The 22,042-nt window shown below is 37.2% G+C and overlaps 2 long non-coding RNA genes across 2 annotated transcripts in view; both read right to left on the minus strand.

Moving 5' to 3' along the window:
- LOC147576811 (uncharacterized) overlaps positions 1-19,462 on the minus strand; it is a 28,870-nt gene extending 9,408 nt beyond the window's left edge. Inside the window, exons 1-2 of the long non-coding RNA XR_015241459.1 lie at positions 19,361-19,462; positions 2,077-2,181 (exon numbers count right to left, since the gene is read on the minus strand). This is a non-coding gene — a long non-coding RNA (uncharacterized LOC147576811). The remainder of the gene's footprint in view (positions 1-2,076; positions 2,182-19,360) is intronic.
- The window catches only part of LOC147576806 (uncharacterized), an 859,087-nt gene that overhangs the window by 767,844 nt on the left and 69,201 nt on the right, over positions 1-22,042 (minus strand). The gene's annotated exons all lie outside the window — the stretch shown is intronic.

The raw sequence follows: 22,042 nt of genomic DNA on the forward strand, positions 1-22,042 counted from the left end.
CCTTAAATTAATCATTAACATGTTCAAAGTTTCCTGGTGATTAACAATTTCATTTAATGTTTATTTTTGAGAGCGAGAAAGACAGCACGAGTAGGGGAAGGGCAGAGGGAGGGAGACACAGAATCCAAGCAGGCCCCAGGCTCTGAGCTGTCAGCACAGAGCCCAACGTGAGGCTCAAATTCAACAAACCTTGAGATCATGACCTGACTCAACCTCGGACATTTAACTCACTGAGCCACCCAGTCTCCCCTTAATAATTTTTTAAAGTTTACTTTTATTTGAGAGAGAGCAAGCAGGGGAGGGGCAGAGAGAGGAGACAGAATAACAAGCAGGCTTCAACTTAGAAACCATGAGACGACCTGAGCTGTGATTAAGAGTCAGACACTAGGGGCGCCTGGGTGGCGCAGTCGGTTAAGCGTCCGACTTCAGCCAGGTCACGATCTCCCGGTCCGTGAGTTTGAGCCCCGCGTCGGGCTCTGGGCTGATGGCTCAGAGCCTGGAGCCTGTTTCTGATTCTGTGTCTCCCTCTCTCTCTGCCCCTCCCCCGTTCATGCTCTGTCTCTCTCTGTCCCAAAAATAAATAAACGTTGAAAAAAAAAAAAAAAAAGAGTCAGACACTTAACCAACTGACCTAATCAGGCACCCCAAACCTCCCTGGTGATTCTAATGTGAAGTCATTATGGTGCAAACCTAAGAGATCCAATATTTAGGGAGAAGCAGACCTCTGGAAATTAAAATTATAAGCAGTAGCATTGTCTTTATCCTCCATCTGGAAATCTGTAATTAGTGTCAAAGTTGAGACAGAGAGTGGGGCGCCTGGGTGACTCAGTCAGTTGAGTGTCTGACCTCAGCTCGGGTCATGATCTCATGGCTCGTGAGTTCAAGCACCACGCTGGGCTCTGTGCTGACAGCTCGGAGCCTGGAGCCTGCTTTGGATTCTGTGTCTCCCTCTCTCTCTGCCCCTAACCCACTCACATCCTGTCTCTGTCTCTCTCAAAAATAAACATTAAAAAAAAAAAAAAAAAGTTGGGACAGAGAAACCATACAAAAGTGATCCTGAAAATACCTAACACGAAAGGTTATTGATAGACATTTATATACAACCTGATGCATATGGCATGAGGTCAGTTTCCTTAAACCATTAAGAAATGAAACAAATAAAATATATTGTGTGTTCATGGTTTGGAAATATTGTTAAAATGTCAATACTACCAAAAGCCATCTATAGATTCAATGTGATCCCTATGAAGATTTCAATGGCATTTTTTTCAAAAGTAGAAAAAAAATCTAAAACTTACATGAAACCACAAAAAATCCTGAATAGCCAAAGCAATCCTGAAAAAGGACTAAACAGTAGGGATTATACTTCCTGACTTCAAGCTATATTACATAGTTACAGTCCTCAAAATAGTATATGGTACTGCCATAAAAGACAAATCAACAGTATAGAATTGAGAGTTTAGAAATAAACCCAAGCATAAACGGTCAGCTAATATGACAAGAGAGCCAAGAAAACTCAGTAGACAAAAGAAAATCTCTTAAATGGTGCTGGGGAAATTGGATATCCAGATGTAGGAGAATGGACCCATATCTTACACTACTAAGAAAAGCTAGCTGGAAATGGATTAAAGACTCAAGTATAAGACCTGAAATGATGAAATTTCTGGAGGAAAACATAGGAAAAGAGATCCTTCACCTGGATATTGGCAATGATTTTTTTGGAAAACACATAAAGCACGAACAACAACATAAAAAACACGTGGGACTACCTCAAACTGAAAAGCTTCTGCACAGCAAAACCATTAACAAAGTGAAAAGACAGCCTACAGAATGAAAAAAAAATATTTGCAAACCATTTATCTGCTAAGGGGTCAATATCTAAAATATATGAATAATTCCTACAACTAAAGAGTAAAAAAATAATCCAATTAAAAATGGGATTTTTTTATATCTGAAACCTAAATAGACATTTTCCCAAAGGTATACAAAAGGTAAACAAGTACATGAAAAGATGATCAACATCACTAGTCATAGGGGAAATGCAAATCAAAACCACAATGAGATATTATCTCATACCTGTTAGAATAGCCATCATCAAAAAGACAAGATAACAAATGTAGAGGCACATGTAGGGGAGAAGGAAACTTTCACTGTTGATGAATTTGTAAACTGGTGCAGCCACTGTGGAAAACAAAATGGAGGATCCTCAATAATTTAAAAATAGAACTACCAAATGACCTAACAATTCCACTTCTGGGAATATATCCAAAAGAAAAACCACTCAAAAAGATATCTGCATCCCCATGTTCATAGCAGCATTATTTATAATAGCTAAGGCATGGAAACAATCTAAGTGTCCATTGACAGATGAATGGACAAAGAAGTTGTGGTATACTTAGGCAATGGAATTTTTTTTTTAATGATTATTTTTGAGAGACAGAATATGAGCAGGGGAAGAGCACAGAGAGAGAGAGGGAGACACAGAATCTGAAGCAGGCTCCAGGCTCCGAGCTGTCAGCATAGAGACCAATGTGGGGCTCAGACCCACAAATGGTGAGATCGTGACCTGAGCCAAAGTTGGACGCTTAACCAACTGAGCCACCCAGGCGCCCCAGGCAATGGAATGTTATTCCACCAAAGAAAATGAGGAAGTCCTGCCACTTACAACATGCGTGGACCTTGAGAATATTATGTTGAATGAAATTAATGAGAAAGGCAAATACTGTGTGATCTCATTTATAAGTGGAATCTAAAAACCCAACTCCTAGACAAAAGGATCAGATTTGTGATTACCAGAGGCAGGGAGTGAAAGGAGGAGGAATTGAAGTAAGGTGGTCAAAAGGTATAAATTTCAGTCATAAGATAAATAAGCACTTTAGGAGTGCAATGTACAACGTGATGACTATAGCCAACACTGGTGTACAATATATAAAGAAGAGAGAATGAGAGTTCTCATTCCAAAGAAAAACATTTTTTTCTTTTTTTGCTTCCCCGTTTTATTGTATCTATGTGAGATAATGGATGCTACATAAACTTAGCACTGTAATTTCATGAAACATGTTAGTCAAATCATTATGCCATCTACATTAAACTTATCATAGAGTGATATAGGTCTGTTATATCTCAATAAAACTTATAATAGAGTGATCTATGTCAATTATATCTCAATAAAAGTTGTAGCAAAGGAGGGGCGCCTGGGTGGCGCAGTCGGTTAAGCGTCTGACTTCAGCCAGGTCACGATCTCGCAGTCCGTGAGTTTGAGCCCCGTGTCAGGCTCTGGGCTGATGGCTCAGAGCCTGGAGCCTGTTTCCGATTCTGTGTCTCCCTCTCTCTCTGCCCCTCCCCTGTTCATGCTCTGTCTCTCTCTGTCCCAAAAATAAATAAACGTTGAACAAAAAATTAAAAAAAAGTAGCAAAGGATAAAAAGTTATATAAATCTGTTTCGATATTTTTCAAAACATTGTTTTGTGCTAACCAATTTTTTAATATTTGTTGTTTTTTTTTAATTTTTTTTTCAACGTTTATATATTTTTGGGACAGAGAGAGACAGAGCATGAACAGGGGAGGGGCAGAGAGAGAGGGAGACACAGAATCGGAAACAGGCTCCAGGCTCTGAGCCATCAGCCCAGAGCCTGACGCGGGGCTCGAACTCACGGACCGCGAGATAGTAACCTGGCTGAAGTCGGACGCTTAACTGACTGCGCCACCCAGGCGCCCCTAATATTTGTTTTTTGAGAGAGAGCAAGCATGCATGCGCAAGCAGGGGAGGGGCAGAGAGAAAGGAGACACAGAATTTGAAGCAGGCTCCAGGCTGTGAGCTCTCAGCACAGAGCTGGACACGGGGCTTGAACTCACGAACTGTGAGATCATGACCTGAGCCAAAGTTGGATAATGAGCCACTCAGGCGCTCCTGTGCTAACCAATTCTCAAACACGATATACATGATGTATTCTTCTGATTGTTAAATAAAAATGTATTTCTGTAAAAATAAAAAGACTACCTTTTGAGTAAAGCAAGTTCTTATCCAGTCTTGCTGGGGCCCCGGTAAACCCCATGCTCAGAGACCATGTATTTGATGACATGGTTTTTGTGTATAGGACAGATAAGAATTTTCTGGATATCTTGTACCGAATAGGAATCAAGATTTTTGAGTAGAGAAGCAGGAAAAAAAATCACTGTTGGTCCAAGAGGAATAAAAATGTACTCTGAACTTTCTTACTTGGATTCTGTAAACTTAAGCCTGTAATTTATTATGTCTTATGTAAATATAGTAAGTGTTAACATAGTAATTAGTCATAATATTGCCAATATATGAAAGGGAGAAAATGCTATTTTACCTATAATACTTTTGGGGAAATGGAGATTCATGTATAAGTCTCAACTTTCAACTAATCTTTCAGGTTACTTTCAAATCCATTCTATTAAAAATATGTGTATGCTAATTGAGATATAATTTCTAATATCTATAGAGGAAGAAAGGATGTTGGTTGAGTGTAGTTTCTGGTTAAGTGACTGTGTCTGAAGTTTAGGAAAACAATGACTTCTTTATCTTTTTTTAATCAAATTATTGAAATATAATCAACATATGATAAACTGCGCATCTTTAAACGGTGCAATTTGGTAAGTTCTGACCTATGTATACACGTCTAAAACTGCCACCCCGATCATGATAATGAACAACTATACCCAAGAGTTTCCACCTGCCACTTTTAAATCTTCCCAACTGTCCAGATTGCTCTTTTCTAGGCAACCACTGATCTGCTTTTTGTCGCTAGAGATGAGCTTGCGTTTTCTTTCTAGAATCGTGTATGAATGCATTGCATAGTAGACATTTCTTTTTGCCTAGTTCTTTTCACTCAGCATTTATTTTGAGATTCATCTTTGTTGTTACGTGCATAATTTTTATTGCAGAATACTACTTGAGTAGATGTAACATAGTATAAACATTTATTTGTTAATGAAAATATTGTTTTCAGTTTGAATGATCTGTAAGGATAAAATGGGTGAACTTCAGGTCTCTGCTTGCTGACAGCATCCAATTAGAGCAAACCTCTTTTTCCTTAGATTCTAATTCGAATCCATTAGCCAAAGCTCAAATCCTATAATAGGTACTTTTTAATGTTCTGTTCCTGAGATTCCCTCATGGCTCCCCTTGGAATATGTTTTCCCTCATTGAAAGGAGTTATAAACCCAACTTGTTCAACTACAAGTGTGTTCCTGATGGTCTTTGGCTAAAGTTCCTTTCTAGGGTCTTTTCTATGTCCTCTAAGTCGCCTAACTTATTGGCAGAAAGTTCATATTATTTTGTTACTATTTAACATCTGTACAATCTATGCTGCTGTCACTGAGTTTACCAAGTTTATTGATCTTCTCCAAGATCAATAGGTTTGTTGATTTTCTTGTTTTTCTTTTCTATATCATTGACATCTGCTAATATTCTGTGCTTCTGTTTACTTTGGGTTTAATTTTCTTTTTTTTTTTTTATTCTTAAACTGAAATCTGAAGTCCTGGGTTTGAGACCTTTTCTTTTTTTCTAATTGCAGAGGATTTTAGTGCGAGACATTTCTCCCTCAAGTACTGTTTTACAGGCATCCCACAGATTTTGGTTATGTTGTGTTTTCATTTTAATTGAGCTTCAAACACTTTTCAATTTCACTTTATATTTCTTTTTTTGAATTATAAGCTGTTTAGGAATGTTACTTAGTTTCCAAATAATTGGAGATTTTCCAAATTTTTGATATTTATTTCTAATTCAATTCCAGTACGCTCAGAAAATCTACTTTGTGCAGATTTTCATCATTTCAAAGTTGGTTAGAATAGTTTTATGGCCTAGAACATGAACTACCTTGTTAGAGGTACACAACTGAAAAGAATGCATAAGCTGCTGTGGTGTGTTTCCCAAATGTTAATTAGCTCAAGTTGGTTGATAGTGTTGCTTCATCTTCTATACATATATTTTTAAATATACTTAATATGAAATGGTTCTCAAACTTTAGCATGACCAGAATATACCCAGAGGATTTGTTAAACACAGATTGCTTAGTTTCTAATTCAGTAGTTCCAGGTTTGGCCTGAGGATTTGCACTTCTAACAAGTTGCCAAAGTGTTAGTCTGGTGACCTCACTTTGAGAACTCTTTCTCAGTACTCTACCACATTTTCTTCTGTCTGCTTAGAGAAGGAATGAGCAGAATCTTGTTAAGTGTGAAAATTATAAAACTAATTTTCAGTTTTGTGGTTTTTTTTTTTTGTGGGTTTATTGTTTTGGTGGGAGGAGATGTAGCTAAAGGAAGAATAACCTATATGAATGTTGGGTAGGCAAAGAATGGACTACATGATTATTTGTTGACATGTTTTTGGTTATCTAGTATTTGAAACCCTTATCTATGTTCATGGAACGTTCCACTCTGTGATTATTCATGGTTTCAGAATTATTGTTAACTAGAGAAGCAATAAAGTCTAGATATTTATTTTCCCTGATGGTGAAAGCTAGGGCACAGACACATGATCTAAGTGTTTTCGTGGTGGTGGTAAGGATGGTCTCCTCAACAAAGTGTTACACAGCAGTAGGGTTAGTGTGATCTGATGTTCTGCTGCTACAGCCACACTATCTCTGCCTTATTGCTACTATGACATAATTTTTGCCAACACTGGATGCCTTGATTTCTGCCCACTTTATTTATTTATTTTTAATTATTTAAATTCAAGTTAGTTAACATACAGTGTAGTATTGGTTTCAGGAGTAGGACCCAGTGAATCATCATTTACATACAACACCCAGTGCTCATCCCAGCAAGTGCCCTCCTTCATGTTCAGCACCCATTTAGGCCATCCCCCTGCCTACCTCCAGCAACCCTCAGTTTGTTCTCTGTATTTAAGTCTCCTTTGGTTTACCGCCCTCTCTCATTTTATCTTTTCTTCCTTCCCTTCCCCTATGTTCATCTGTTGTTTCTTAAATTCTACATATGAGTGAAGTCATATGATATTTGTCTTTCTCTGACTTATTTTGCTTAGCATAATACACTCTAATTCCATCCACATTGTTGCAAGTGGCAAGATTTCATTCTTTTTGATTGCTGAGTAGTATTCCATTGCATCTATATACTGCATCTTCTTTGCTCATTCATCAGTAGGTGGACATTTGGGCTCTTTCCATGATTTGGTTATTGTTGATAGCACTGCTATAAACATTGTGGTATATATGCCCCTTCGAATCAGTATTTTTGTGTCCTTTGGTTAAATACCTAGTAGTGCAAGTGCTGGGTCATAGGGAAGTTCTATTTTTAATTTTTTGAGGAACCTCCATACTGTTTTCCAGAGTGGCTGCAACGGTTTGCATCCCCACCAAGAGTGCAAAAGAGATCCTCTTCACATCCTCGCCAACATCTGTTGTTTCCTGAGTTTTTATTGTTAGCCATTCTGACAGGTGTGAGGTAGTATGTCATTGTGGTTTTGGTTTGTATTTCCCTGATGATAAGTCATGTTGAGCATCTTTTCATGGGTGTGTTAGCCATCTGGATATCTTCTTTGGAAAAGTGTCTATTCATGTCTTCTGCCCATTTCCTCACTGGATTATTTGTTTGGGGGAGGAGTTGAGTTTGATAAATTCTTTATAGATTTTGGATACTAACCCTTTTTTAAAGATTTTATTTATTAATTTTGAGAGAGGCTGAGGCATACATGAGAGGGAGGGAGGGAGAGAGAGAGAGAGAGAGAGAGAGAGAAGATCCCAAGCAGGCTCCACACTGCCAGCACAGAGCCCAATGTGGGGCTTGAACTCATGAACCATGAAATCATGACCTGAGCTGAAATCAAGAGTTGGGAAGTTAACCTCCTGAGCCACTCGGGTGGCCCTGGATACTAACCCTTTATCCAAAATGTTATTTGCAAATATCTCCTTCCATTCCATCAGTTGCCTTTTAGTTTTGTTGATTTGTTCATTTGCCACACAGAAGCTTTTTATCTTGGTGAGGTCCCAATAGTTCATTCTTGCTTTTATTTCCCTTGCCTCCAAAGACATGTCTGGTAAGCGGTTTCTGTGACTGAGATCAAGGAGATTGCTCCCTGTTTTTTCCTGTAGGATTTTGATGGTTTCCTGTCTCACATTAAGGTCTTTCATCCATTTTGAACTTATTTTTGTGTGTGGTATAAGAAAGTGGTCTAGTTTCATTCTTCTGCATGTCACTGTCCAGTTTTCCCAGCACCATTTGCTGAAGAGACCATCTTTTTTCCACTGGACACTCTTTGCTAATTTGTTGAAGATTAGTTGGCCATACATTTGTGGGTCTGATCACTTTAAATAATTTTTTATTTTCTAATATCGCCAGAGATTGTGAGCTACTATTGCTTTTCTGCTAAAGTTAGTCAGTCAGTGCATATAGCTTGCAAAACAAAACCTGATCAATACCAAAGACATGGGCTGGTAATGATGTAGGTTACAGATAATCTGGTTCAGTTTTATTGCTTGTTTTCTGATTGGTCTTTTAAGTTCCTTGTCTTGCATAACTGTTCTGGCTATGATTTCCAACTCTGTTCAATAAAAATGACAAGAGTGGCATCCTTGTCTTATTCCTGAGCTTACAAGAAAAGTTTTCAGCTTTTCACCATTGAGTGTGACGTTGGCTGTAGGCTTGTCATATATGGCCTTTATTATGTTGACGTACATTCCCTCTACAGTTGCTTTGTTGAGAGTTTTTATCAAAAATAGAAATTGAGGGGCGCCTGGGTGGCGCAGTCGGTTAAGCGTCCGACTTCAGCCAGGTCACGATCTCACGGTCTGTGAGTTCGAGCCCCGCGTCGGGCTCTGGGCTGATGGCTCAGAGCCTGGAGCCTGTTTCCGATTCTGTGTCTCCCTCTCTCTCTGCCCCTCCCCCATTCATGCTCTGTCTCTCTCTGTCCCAAAAATAAATAAACGTTGAAAAAAAAAATTTTTAAATAGAAATTGAAATTATTTTTAAGTAGGCTTCATTCCCAGTGCAGAGCACAACCCCAAGATCAAGACCTGAGCTGAGATCAAGAGTTGAACACTCACTTGACTGAGCCACCCAGGGGCCCTGTGTTTTGTCAAATGATTTTTCTGCATTTATTAAGACTGACCATATGATTTTTATCCTTCATTTAGTTAATGTGGAGTATCATCTTGACTGATTTGCAGATATTGGACCATTCTTACATCCCTGGAATATGTCCCACCGCATCATGATGAATGACCCTTTTAGTGTATTGTTGAATTTGGTTTGCTAATATTTTGTTGAGGATTCTTACATATATATTCATCAGGAATATTGGCCTGTAGTTTATCTGGGTTTTGTTTTTGTTTTGTTTTTTTGTAATGCCTTTGTCTGGTTTTCATATTAGGGTAATAGTGGGCTCAGAATGAATTTGAAAGTATTCCATCTCTTTTATTTTTTGAATAGAGTGGAAAGGATAGGTAGTAATTCTTTTTTAAATGTTTGGTAGAATTTACCTATGAAACCATCTGGGTCTGGGCTTTTTGTTTGTTGGTAGGTTCTTGTTTTCGTTTTTTACCAATTCAGTTTTATTGGTAGTAATCAGTCTGTTCAAGTTTTCTATTCCTGATTCAGTCTTGGAAGATAGTATTTTTCTAGAAATGGATCCTTTTCTTCTAGGTTGTCCAATTTGTTGGCAAGTAATTTTTCATAGTAGTCTCCCATAATCCTTTGTATTTGTTATGTTGATTGTAACCTCTCTTTCATTTCTGATTTTCAGTCCTATTTTTCTTGATTCTGGCTAAAGATTTATCAATTTTGTTATCTTTACAAAGAACTAGCCCTTAGTTTCATTGACCTTTTCTATTTTTTTGAAGTTTCTATTTCATTTATTTCTGTTCTGATACTAATAACTTCCCTCTAATGACTTTGGGCTCTGTTTGTTATTTTTCTAGTTCCTTTAAGGTGTAAGTTTAGATGGGTTTATTTGAGATTTTTGTTTCTTGAAGTAGGCCTGTATAGCTATAAAATTACTTCATAAAACTACTTTTGTTGTGTCCCAAAGATTTTATACTATAGTGTTTCCATTTTTGTCACCAGGCATTTTTTTTTCCTCTCTTCTTTAATTTCTTCATTGACCCATTGGTTGTTTGGTAGTATGTTGTTTAGCCTTGACATGTTCATGTTTCTTCCCATTCTTTTCTTGTAATTGATTCCTAGTCTCATACTATTGTGGTTGGAATAGATGATTGATAGAATTTCAGTTTTCTTAAATTTATTAATACTTGTTTTGTGCCCTAACATATGATCTATCCTAGAGAATGTTCCATGTGAACATTGAAAAGTACACTTGAAAAGATTGTATGTACTCTGCTGTTTTTGGATGGAATGTTCTGAATATATTTGTTATGTCTAATGTGTCATTCAAAGACATTGTTTCCTTATTTTCTGTCTGGATGATGCATCCATATTGATGTAAGTGGGTGTTAAAGTCCCTACTATTATTATATTACTGTCAATTTTTCCCTTTATGTCTGTTAGTATTTGCTTTATAGGTTGAGTTGCTCTGATGTTCAGTGCATAGATATTTACAATTGTTATATCCTCTTGTTGGAATTATCACTTTATCATTATGTAATTCCCCTCTTTGTCTCTTGTTACAGCCTTTGTTTTAAAGTCTATTTTGTCTTACATAAGTATTGCTACCCTGGCATTTTTCTGCTTCCGTTTGCATGAAATATCTTTTTCCATCCCTTCACTTTCAGTCTGTATATAGCTCTAGATTTGAATTGCAACTTGTAGGTAGCATATAGATAGGTTATTTTATTTTCTTTATTTAATTTTTTTAATTTTAATTTTTAAATTAAATTAAATTTTTAATTTTTATTTTATTTTATTATTTTTATGTTTATTTTAATTTTATTCCATTCAGTTACCTTATGTTTTTTGATTGGAGCACTTAGTCCATTTACATTTAAAATAATTATTGAACATTTAAAATAATTAGCTGTGTACTTACTGCCATTTGTTGTTTTCTCATTGTTTTTTTAGTTCTTTTCTGTTCCTTCTCTTGCTCTCTTTCTCTTCTTATGCTTGCATTTTTTTCTCTTTTGTATGTGTGTTTCTGTATCTATTATAAATTTTGGGTTTGTGGTTGCCATGAGGTTCATATATAACATCATCTGTATATAGGATCCTGTCTATATTAAGTTGATGGTCACTTAAATTTGAACACATTCTAAAAGCAGTACATTTCTACACCTTCCTCCCCTCTGCCTTTTATTTATATGATATCATATTTTACGTTTTTTAATTTTGTGTATCCCTTACCTAAATTGTGTAGATAAAACTGGTAACACTACTTTTGTGTTTAAATAAACATTCATATTAGCCTTATAAGTGATTGATCTACTTCTGTGTTTGTTTCTGCTAGTGTAATATTTTTCTTTTCATAATTTTCTTCCATGTATAGCCTTTTATTTTGCACTTTAACTTCTTTCTTTCTTTCTTTCTTTCTTTCTTTCTTTCTTTCTTTCTTTCTTTCTTTCTCTTTCTCTCTCTTTTTCTCTCTCTCTCTCTCTTTCTCTCTCTTTCTCTCTCTCTTTCTCTCTCTCTCTCTTTCTCTCTTTCTTTCTTTCTCTCTCTCTCTCTCTCTCTCTCTCTCTCTTTCTTTCACTGTTTATTTTTGAGAGAGTGTGAGAGACAGCTTGAGCAGGGGAAGAACAGAGAGAGGGAGACACAGAATCCAAAGCAAGCTCCAGGCTCTGACCTGTCAACATAGAGCCCAACATGGGATTGAACTCATGAGCCATGAGATCATGACCTGAGCTAAAGTCAGATACTTAACCAACTGAGCCACCCAGGTTCCCCTGCACTTTAACATTTCTTGTAAGGCCCATTTAGTAGTAATGAATTTAACTTTTGTTTATCTGGAAAACTTTCTCTCTCCTTTAATGCTGAATGATAACCTCCCTGGGCAGGGTATTCTTGGGTCTAGAATTTTTTCTTTTAGCACATTGCAGGTCAGAAGGGAGTAGCATAATATATTCAAAGTTTCTGCTGAAATTTCAACTGATAGCTTTATGGGGTTTTCCTTGTACATCACTATTTGCTTTTCTTTTGCTGCTTTTAGGACTTTCTTTTTATTTTTAATTTTTCCATTATAATTATTATGCCTCTTGGTAGGGACCTTCTTGGGTTCATCTTATTCAGGGACTTCTCTGCTTCTTGGACTTGATTATTCCTTTCTGAGATTAGGGAAGTTTTCAGATATTTTTTTCTTATTTCTGACAATATTTTCTTTTTAGTTGAAATATTATGTTCATGTTTTAATGTAATTACTTATATATTTAGGATTAATTACCCACTATTTTCTTTATACTTATTTTAAAATTTATTATTAAATATAATTGATATACAATGTTATATTAGTTTCAGGTAGACAACATAGTGATAAGTGTAGTCCCCATCTGTTACCACACAACATTATTACAATATTATTAACTGTATTCCTTATGCTGTACTTTTCATCCCTGTGACTTACCTATGACTGGAATTTTATACCTGTTGATCTCCTTCAACCACATCCCTCTTGCAACCCCAAGTTTGTTCTCTGTATTTAAGAGTCTGTTTGGGTTTTTTTGTCTCTCTCTTTTTTTTTTTTTTTTTAAGATTTCACATATAAGTGAAATCATATAGTATTTGTTTTTCTCTGATTTATTTTCACTTAGCATATTATCTTCTAGGCCCATTCATATAGTCATGAATGACAGGACCTCGTTCATTTTATGGCTGAGTAGCATTCATTGTACATATATACCATATCTTCTTTATCCACTCGTCTATCAGTGGACACATTTGTCTCCCTATCTTGGTTGTTGTTAATAATGCTGCAATAAACATAAAGATGCATATATATGTTCAAATTAGTGTTTGCACTTTTTTTTTTTTTTTTTTGGACAAGTACTCAGTAGTGGAATTACTGGATTGGATGGTATTTCTGTTTTTAACTTTTTGAGGAAACTCTGTGATGTCTTCCATAGTAGTTACACCAATTTACATTCCCACCTACAGTACATGAGGGCTCTCTTTTCTCCACATCCTCATTAACACTTGTTATTTGTCCTCTTTTTGATATTAGACAATACTAGGCATTCTGTCAGTTATGAGGTGATATCTCATTGTGGATTTGATTTGCATTTCCCTGATGATTAGTGACGTAAAGCATCTTTTTATGTGTCTGCTGGCCATTTGTATATCAACTTTGGGAAAATGTCTAGTCAGGTACTCTGACCATTTTTTAATCAGATTTCTTTTTTTTTTTTGGTTGAGCTCCCTAAGTTCTTTATATATTTTTTATTTTAACCCCGTGTTAAACCTATCATTTGTGAATATCTTCTCCCATTCAGTTGGTTTCCTTTTTGTTTTGTTGATGGTTTCCTTTGCTGTTCAGATGGTTTCTATTTTGGTGTAGTCCCAATAGTTTCTTTTTGCTTTTGTTTCCATTGCCTGAGGAAACATATCCAGAAAAATGTTGTAAGGGTGATATTCAAAACATTACTGCCTCCATTTCTTTTTAGGAGTATTATGGCTTCAGGTCTCCCTTTTAGGTCTCTGTTTTAAGTTTGTTTTTGTGTATGATGCAAGAAGGTGGTCTAGTTTTATTCTTTGATATGTAGCTGTCCATTTTTTACAGCACTATTTGCCAAAAATATGGCTTTTTCCCCATTGTATATTCTTGCCTCCTTTGTGTAGGTTGACTATATAAGTGTGGAATTATTTCTGGGCTCTCTATCCTGTACCATTAATCTGCGCATCTATATTCGTGCCAGTACCATACTGTTTGGATTATTATAGCTTTGTAGTACAGTTTGAAATTTGGGATTGTGATACTTTCAACTTTGTTCTTTCACAAGATTGCTTTGTTATTTAGTTTTTGTGGTTCTATACAAATTTTAGAATTATTCTAATCTGGTAAAAATGATTTGCTATTGGTATTTTTGATAGAGATCACATTGAATCTGTAGATTTCTTTGGATAATATTGTATTTTTAACAATATTTATTCTTCCAATCCATGGTGTATCTTTCTTTTGTTTGTGCTGTCTTGAATTTCTTTCATCAATATCTTACAGTTTTTAGAGGACAGGTTTTTCAGCTTCTTGGTTAAATTTATTCCTAGGTAATTTATTATCGTTGGTACAATTTTAAGTGGGATTGTTTTCTTATCTCTTTCTATTTTGTTATCAACCTTTAGAAACAACAGGTTTTCTGTATATTGTATCATGTAAACTTACTGAATTCATTTGTCAGTTCTAATAGGTTTTTGGTGGAACTTTAGGGTTTTCTATATAGTATGTCATCTACAAATAGTAAAATTTTACTTCTTCCTTATCCATTTGGATGACTTTTATTTCTTTTTATTGTTTTACTGCTGTGACCAGGACTTTCAGAATTATGGTGAATGAAAGTTGTGAGAGTGGACATCCTTGTCTTATTCCTGATCTTAGAGGAAAAGTTTTTAGTTTTTCACCATTGAGTATAACATTAACTGTAGGTTTTTCATATATGGCCTTTATCATGTTGAGGTGTGTTCCCTCTAAACCAACTTTATTGAGTGTTTTTATCATAAATGGGTGTTGTATTTTGTCCCATGCTTTTTCTGCACCTATTGAGATGATCATGTGGGTTTTATCCTTTCTCTTGTTAATGTGATGCATCACATTTGACTGATTTGAGGATGATGAATTACCCTTGCCTCCCTGGAATAAAGCCCACTTGATCATGGTAAATGATCACTTTAATGTATTCTTGAATTCAGTTTGCTAATATTTTGTTGAGGATTTTTGCATCTGTGTTTATCAGAGATATTTGCCTGTAATTTTCTCTTTTGTAGTGCCTTTGTCCTATTTTGGTATCAGGGTAATGCTAGCCTCATAGAATGAATAAGGAGGTTTTCCTTTTTATATTTTGTGGAATGTTTTAAGAAGAATAGGTATTAACTCTTTAAATGTTTGGTAGAATTCATCTGTGAAGACATCTGGTCCTGGACTTTTGTTTGTTGGGTTTTTGGTTTTGGTTTTTTGATTATTGGTTCAATTTTGCTACTAGTAACTGGTCTGTTAAAATTTTCTACTTCTTCCTGATTCATTGTTAGAAGCTAGCTATTTATCCAGCTGTTATTTCTTCAAATAAGTTTTCTCCCACCTTCTCTCTCTTCTCCTTCTGGAACCCATATAATGTAAATGTTATTTACATATGTTATTATTGATTTTGCTGCAGAGGTCCTAATCCTCATTTTAAAATTCTTTTTCTTTTTTGCTGTTCAGCTTAAGTGTCTTCCAGATCGCTGATCCATTCTGCATCCTTTTAATCTGCTGTTGATTTTCTCTAACATATTTTAAAATTCCAGTTATTCTTCAGCTCTGATTGGTTCTTTGTTATATTTTCCATCTCTTTGAAGTTCTCACTAGGCTCATCCACCCTTCTCTCAAGTCCAGTGAATATCTTTCGGACCATTACTTTGAATTATTTATCAGGTAGATTGCTTATCTCCATTTTATTTCATTCTTTTTCTGTGATTTTATCTTGTTCTTTTGTTTGGAACATAGTCTCTGTTTCATTTTCTCTCTCTGTGTTTATTTCTATGTTTTACATAGTTCAGCTACCTCTCCTGGTTTTGAAAGTGGTAGCCTTATGTAGAAGGCATCCTATGATGCCTTGGAACACAAAACCCCCTGGTCACCAGAACCAGGAGGTCAAAGGGTGTCCCTTGTGTGCTCTGTGTGTGCCCTCCTGTTGTGACTGAGCCTCAACTCTTTGGATGCACTGTGGGCAGGTCTCTTTCCCCTGCATGGCTGGCTGAGAAGCCCTGCTGCAGCCCCAGCAGGTGTGCTGGTGGGTGGGGCCAGCCCTTATCCCAGCTGACTGCCATGATCAGCTGTATCTGCTGCTGGTGCACTGGTGGGCAGGGTCTGCTCCTGGCCCAGCTAGCTGAGAGGCCCAGCTGCAGCTACTCCAGGCACACTGGTGTGTGAGATTAGCTTTCCCATCCTTTTGATGGGACACTAGTCCCAGTGGAGGCCACCTGCCCAGTGTTGTCGGGGCAGTAGTCACTTTGGAGGGGTGCCAGTCCTGGTGAGGCTGCCTGCTAGGTGAGGCAGGGCTAGATGAGGCAGGGCTAGGTGAGGCATGGCCGGCGTGGTTTGGAGGGGTTGTCTACTGAGGTAAGAAGATTGGGTGGGGCAGGTCTATGGGGGCAAGCACTGGTATCAAGGTAAATGGAGAGTGTCAAAACTGGTTCTGCAACCATTGGTGGTCTAGGCTGAAGGAGGAGAAGAAAAATGGCACCTGCCAGCACTCCTGTTTCCAGAGAAAGCTCCCACAGATCCCTGACTCTCCGGCACATGTCCTAAAATTGTCCATAAATCTCCTTCATGTATAACTCAGGTGCTATTCAAACTGCTTCTGCACTGGGTCACCTGCTGAAATGCATCTGTGATAGGTGGTGACTCAGGATCATTCTACTCTGCCATCTTCCTTCTCTCACATTTTCTTCATCTATTCATCAGTGGACGTTTAGGTTGTTTCCATTTCTTGACTATTGGAAATAATGCTGCAATGAACATAGGGGTGCAGAAATCTTTTTGAATTAGTGTTTTCAATTTCATCAAATACTCAAAAGTGGAATTGCTGGATTATATGGTAATTGTATTTTTACTTTTTGAGTTGTTTTAAATATAGGTGCTTCCCGATGCCTACAGAGCAAGTATCCAAAGCAATTTTTTATTTTATTTATTTTTAAACGTTCACTTATTTAAGAGAGAAAGTGTGAGCAAGGGGAAGGGTAGAGAAAGAGGAAGAGAGAGAGAATCCCAAGCAGTCTCTGTGCTGCTAGCACAGAGCCCAATGTGGGGTTCAAACCCACAAACCATGAGATCATGACCTGAGCCAAAATCAAGAGTTGGACACTTAACTGACTGAGCCACCCAGGTGCCCCCAAAACAATTTTTAAAGTGTAAGGTAAATAGGAATTACCTCATTCTAAATTTTGTATTTATAGATTAGTTTTAAATTTGGTTTCACCAAAACTAATACATATAAGAAATAGTATAAAATTCATGAAAGCTGATTATCCACTAGGATAGTTTCTCTCCTTGGCTGTATTTTGCCTGGGGGCAGAGAAGGGGATCATGTGTCTCTTGAGGCCAATAAATTGCAAGGTCAGTCTTCTCTAAGCAATATGCAAAACACAGTGTTTTGTTATTAAGAAGCTGGCTTTATAGTAAGCCCACTCACCACACCCCTTTCCTTCAAAAGATGGCAACAGGAATGACCAGAATGATGGAGCTGATATCTGTTAATCTTTCCAAGTTTATTGAAGTTTAGTGCTTCCTAAATCTTTTTGAAGAAAAAGTCATAAGAATGTCTTGTAATTTTTCATGCATTTTAAGTCCAGTTTTGTGTGTTTAGTTCTAGTTTAGTGTTGTTGTGTTAGGATGACCTGTGTTTTATTATGTTTTTTAATGTTTATTTATTTTTTGAAAGAGAGAGACAGAGTGTGGGCGGGGGGAAGGGCAGAGAAAGGGGACACAGGATCCGAAGCAGCCTCCAGGCTCTGAGCTGTCAGCACAGAGCCTAAGGTGGGGCTGGAACTCACAAACAATGTGATGATGATCTGAGCCACCCAGGTGCCCCTCCTTAATAGTTAGGATAGATAGGTTGTTAAAATTTGGGTCTTTGTGAGAGCCAGAGAGCACTCACGGAAGCAGTTATTTCACATTCTTTTGAACCACACCATGGTTCTTTTACCCTTTGTCTCTTCTCCCCCATTTGACTTTACTTTTTCACCCTCTTTCTATGTGTGAGCCAAAGTCTATAATAACTTTGCCACTCAATCATCTGAAAACCTCTTTCACTTACTCCTGAATAGCCTTGCTTGTCTGGGTCTAATAAGGCATTCTACATGAAAGCCAGTAGTAGTGAAAAGCCTGGCAAATGTCTGGATGACTTTCTCAGGTTGGTCTGAGATTTAGCAGAGATTAAGCACTGAGTCCCAAATACCAGTAATGCAGTTTAGAAACTGTAGGATTGAGCTTCATTATGGCTAGGGCTTGCAGAATAGTGATTATTTTGTCATTGTGATGAATTGTATTGTCCTCAGTCAGTTTGGGTGCTCAAGAAGAGTTATCACTCAATTACAATGGAATGAAAACAAAAAATGTTAGTTTTTCCAATAACTGCATCCACTTCTAAAATTGTTGAATACCCTTTTCTTGCTGTTTTACCTTGTTAGGGACCCTTTGGACGATACTGTGGAAGAAGGCCAGGAACTTTCTTGGCCATTTTCTGTTTACCAAGCCTTCTTCATTTGTAGGCATATGGACATGCTACACCATCACTAGGAGAGCCATAGTACCCCAGGCCTCCCTTTGGGATTGTCTGGTTCTTTGTGATGCTGGTGATCTCTGCTGATGCGGTGGTTTCCTGGTTTCTATGAATTTGGTTTGGATGTGTTTTCTTAGTGTTGTCTTACTTTGAAGGGAGGGGAGATTTAAAAGCTAGATCAAGTGGGTTTGGTTGCCCCTCTGAGTCTGAATTTTGCTTTTAAGTTTAATGAGAAAACTTTGAAGGATAATAACGCCATCTGATTGCTAGTTTAGGAAGAAAACTCCGCTAAGTCAGAGATGGTCTAAACAGGAGTAATAGTGGAGGCGGAGACCACTTAGGGGGCTGATGCAGAAGTCTGGATGAGAGCTGATTGTGGCTAAGATTAGAATACTGGTGAAGCAGCTGGATTTAAGCTATATTTTAACTGCTGAGCCAGCAGAACTTACGGGTGGATTGGATACAAGTGTGAAAGAAAATAAAGAGTGAAGGCCCAGAGGTTCGCCCGGAATCTACAAGGAAACCATTAAAACCACTGCCAAAGGTGAGAGAACTCATTGGTGTTCAACTGGGGCCAAGGATGAGAATGGGAAGCAAATGATGTAATCAGAGGGTAGCAACTTCAAAAAAGACACAGTGGAATAATGGTGCCGAACAAAGGTGCATCCTTCCTCTCTGACCCCGTGAGTCTCCATGAGACCCATTTCCACTTCCCCGTGAAGTGGAAAACTATCTTGTTTGAGGAAAGTGGTATCATCCACTGAAAACAGGTGTCAGGTAGGATAGAATAGAGAAAGGGCTGGAAGGAAGATAAAAAATCTAGAGAGATTTATTCATAATTAAATGATACTGAAGGCACACAAGGATAGAGGCTATAAATGAGGCTGGATGATGCAAGTGTGTTGGAAGATCTTAGCACTATTAGGTAAAAGCTGTCATGGAAAATGGGCTGAAGGCACATGTTAATGATACAGGGAAAGAAATACTGAGCGGGAAAATTTGCTTTAAAGGCCAAATGATATACTTACCATTGCCAAACCTCTGTCTGGAATGTTAGCATCATGGTTACACACATCCTGTGTTGATGAGAAGGCATACGTAGGGGCCCTGTCTCTGTTTTACACTTTAACTTGATGGGCCATTTCTAGTTTCTACATTTACTGTTGAGTAATTGTGACATCAGAAGAAAGTCATCCAATCATGGTTTTCTGCTTTTCTTTTCAAATGTCTTCCCTCTTTTATTAGTCTTGTACCCTTTTCTCACTATCTGTACTACTTCTCACTTCTCACTTGCTTTATAGGTTATGGTATACTATATAATGTACTGACATTCTAACACCTTATTTTAAGTTTGAAACTGATTTTTGGTGGTTTTTCCACCAGGAGTTTGAAAATACTCAACTAGGATGTATCTCTTGTCACAAATCTCAGCCATCATGATATCAACCATTCTTTTATTTATTTATTTTTTTTGGAAAGTGAACCTTGTTGTCTGGATGACCAGACATCCTGTCACCTTGAGACATCATTAATGGCATAAAGTCCATATCTGTATAGTTAGCATCTAGGTGATCCCTCTCATATGAAACATAAGACAACATCATCATACAAAACATGAGATGTGTGACAAAGCTAAATGTTGTTCCTTCTCTATCAAATTTTAATTACTGGTATGTTAATGACTCTACACGTACCACCTTATTAGTACATGTCACACTTTGTTTTCAAATCTCTCTGTGACTCGTTTGACAGGATTTGAGGTTTGAAGTTATAAGATCAGCTCTTTTAGGATGTGAGACAAGGGAGGGGAAAAAAGATTATATAAGAGCAACTTAACAATGAATTTGTATTTGTATCAACAAAAGGCCAAAGACTTGCTAACCCAGCTAACCAGACTTTTATACAATGGATTGGCAAGATAAAGATGGGAGATCCCACCCATTGAGGCAGCGAAGACGTTCAGAGTTAAGGTAATACTGCTTCTTCTTAGAACTGTTCACATTTAATTACATATTCAATATTTGCCTTCTCCTTGTATCCTAGGCTTTCTAAAGGCCAGGATCATATCCTCAATTTTTCATGTCTGGCATGCTATAACCTGTCAAATATTGGTTGAATAAATAATTTTAATTTGGGAAGATTAATCACATTGGGAAATTGTGCTGGTGAATACACTGATTTCTTCTAGTAGTCAAACTTTAATTAGCAATAAAAGTTGAGGTAGGAGTACAAAAACAAATTTCTCAAATAAGTCCTTATAGTCCTTAGTTTCTACCTTCTCTTTTGCCAACAAAGAGATGAGAATGATGTAGTCAATAGCAAATGGTACCATGGATGAGATAAATTATGCAAGTCCTTAAAAGGTATACACGTAGCATATATTCGTGTATACTGACACATAAAATGTTTGATATTGTTTGTGACCTACAGAAGACCCTTGTCACCCCACTGTTAAAACAGAGACTAGATATTTATTAAAATCCCAATACTTTTTAGTGATGAAGATAATTATAGATGTTCTAGGAAAATGTTTCTTAAATTATGAGGAGTACAGCTACTTCATTGGCTATTGCTTCTGTTTGAAGAACTTCATTCTAGTTAGCCATATACGCCGCTGCCGTGGTGGGGGAACTTGTTATGAGAATATCTTTTTGCAGGTGTTTACCTCTAAAATAGAACAGCTGGAGGCATCAGTTAAGGTATGTCAAATGGCTGGAAGAGCCTGGCTCTATCATGTTAGGGCTTTTTAGCAATATAGAAGTATTCTAAAAATCTTTTTTATTGAAATATAGTTGACATACAGTGTTATATTAGTTGCAGATGAACAACATCTATATTCAAAGACTCTATACAGTACTCAGTGCTCACCATGGTAAGTGCAGTCTCTATCTGTTACCATGCAGTGTTATTAAAATATTGATCATTTTCCCTGTGTTGTGCTTCTCATTTCCCTGACTTACAACTGGAAGTTTGTACCTGTTACTTTCCTTCACCTATTTTGCCCATCCACCTACCTACCTTCCCTCTGGCAACCATCAGTTCTCTGTATTTAAGAACCGTTTTGTTTTTTTAGATTCCACATAGAAGTGAAATCACATGGTATTTGTCTTTCCCTGACTTATTTCACTTAGCATAATACCCTCTAGATATGTCCATGTTATCACAAATGACAAATTCTTTCTTTTTAAACTTTTTTAATGCTTGTTTATTTATTTTTTTAAGAGAGAAACAAAGCATGAGCGGGGGGAGGGGCAGAGAGAGAGGGGTGGGGGAGACACAGAATCCGAAGCAGGGTCCAGGCTCTGGGATGTCAGGACAATGCCCAATGCAGGGCTAGAACCCACAAGACGTGTGAGATTATGACCTGAGCCAAAGTCAGCCGTTTAACCGACTGAGCCACCCAGGTGCCCCACAAATGACAAATTCTTTTTGTGGTCGAGTAATCGGTCATGATATATTTATACCACATCTTTATCCATTCATCTATGGGTGGACACTTGGATTGCTTGCATATCTTAGCTATTTTGAATAATGCTACAGTAAACATAGGGGTTCATGTATTTTTTCAAATTAGTGCTTGAGTTTTCTTTGGGCAAATACCTAGCATTGAAATTATTGGATCATATGGTATTTCTATTTTTAATTTTTTGGGAAACCTCCATACTGTTTTTCATAGTGGCTGCACCACTATATTCCCACCAACAGTGAAC

This window comes from Puma concolor, chromosome D1 (assembly GCF_028749965.1).
Source record: "Puma concolor isolate L17-30 chromosome D1, mPumCon1.1.hap2, whole genome shotgun sequence".
Classification (NCBI taxonomy): domain Eukaryota; kingdom Metazoa; phylum Chordata; class Mammalia; order Carnivora; family Felidae; genus Puma; species Puma concolor.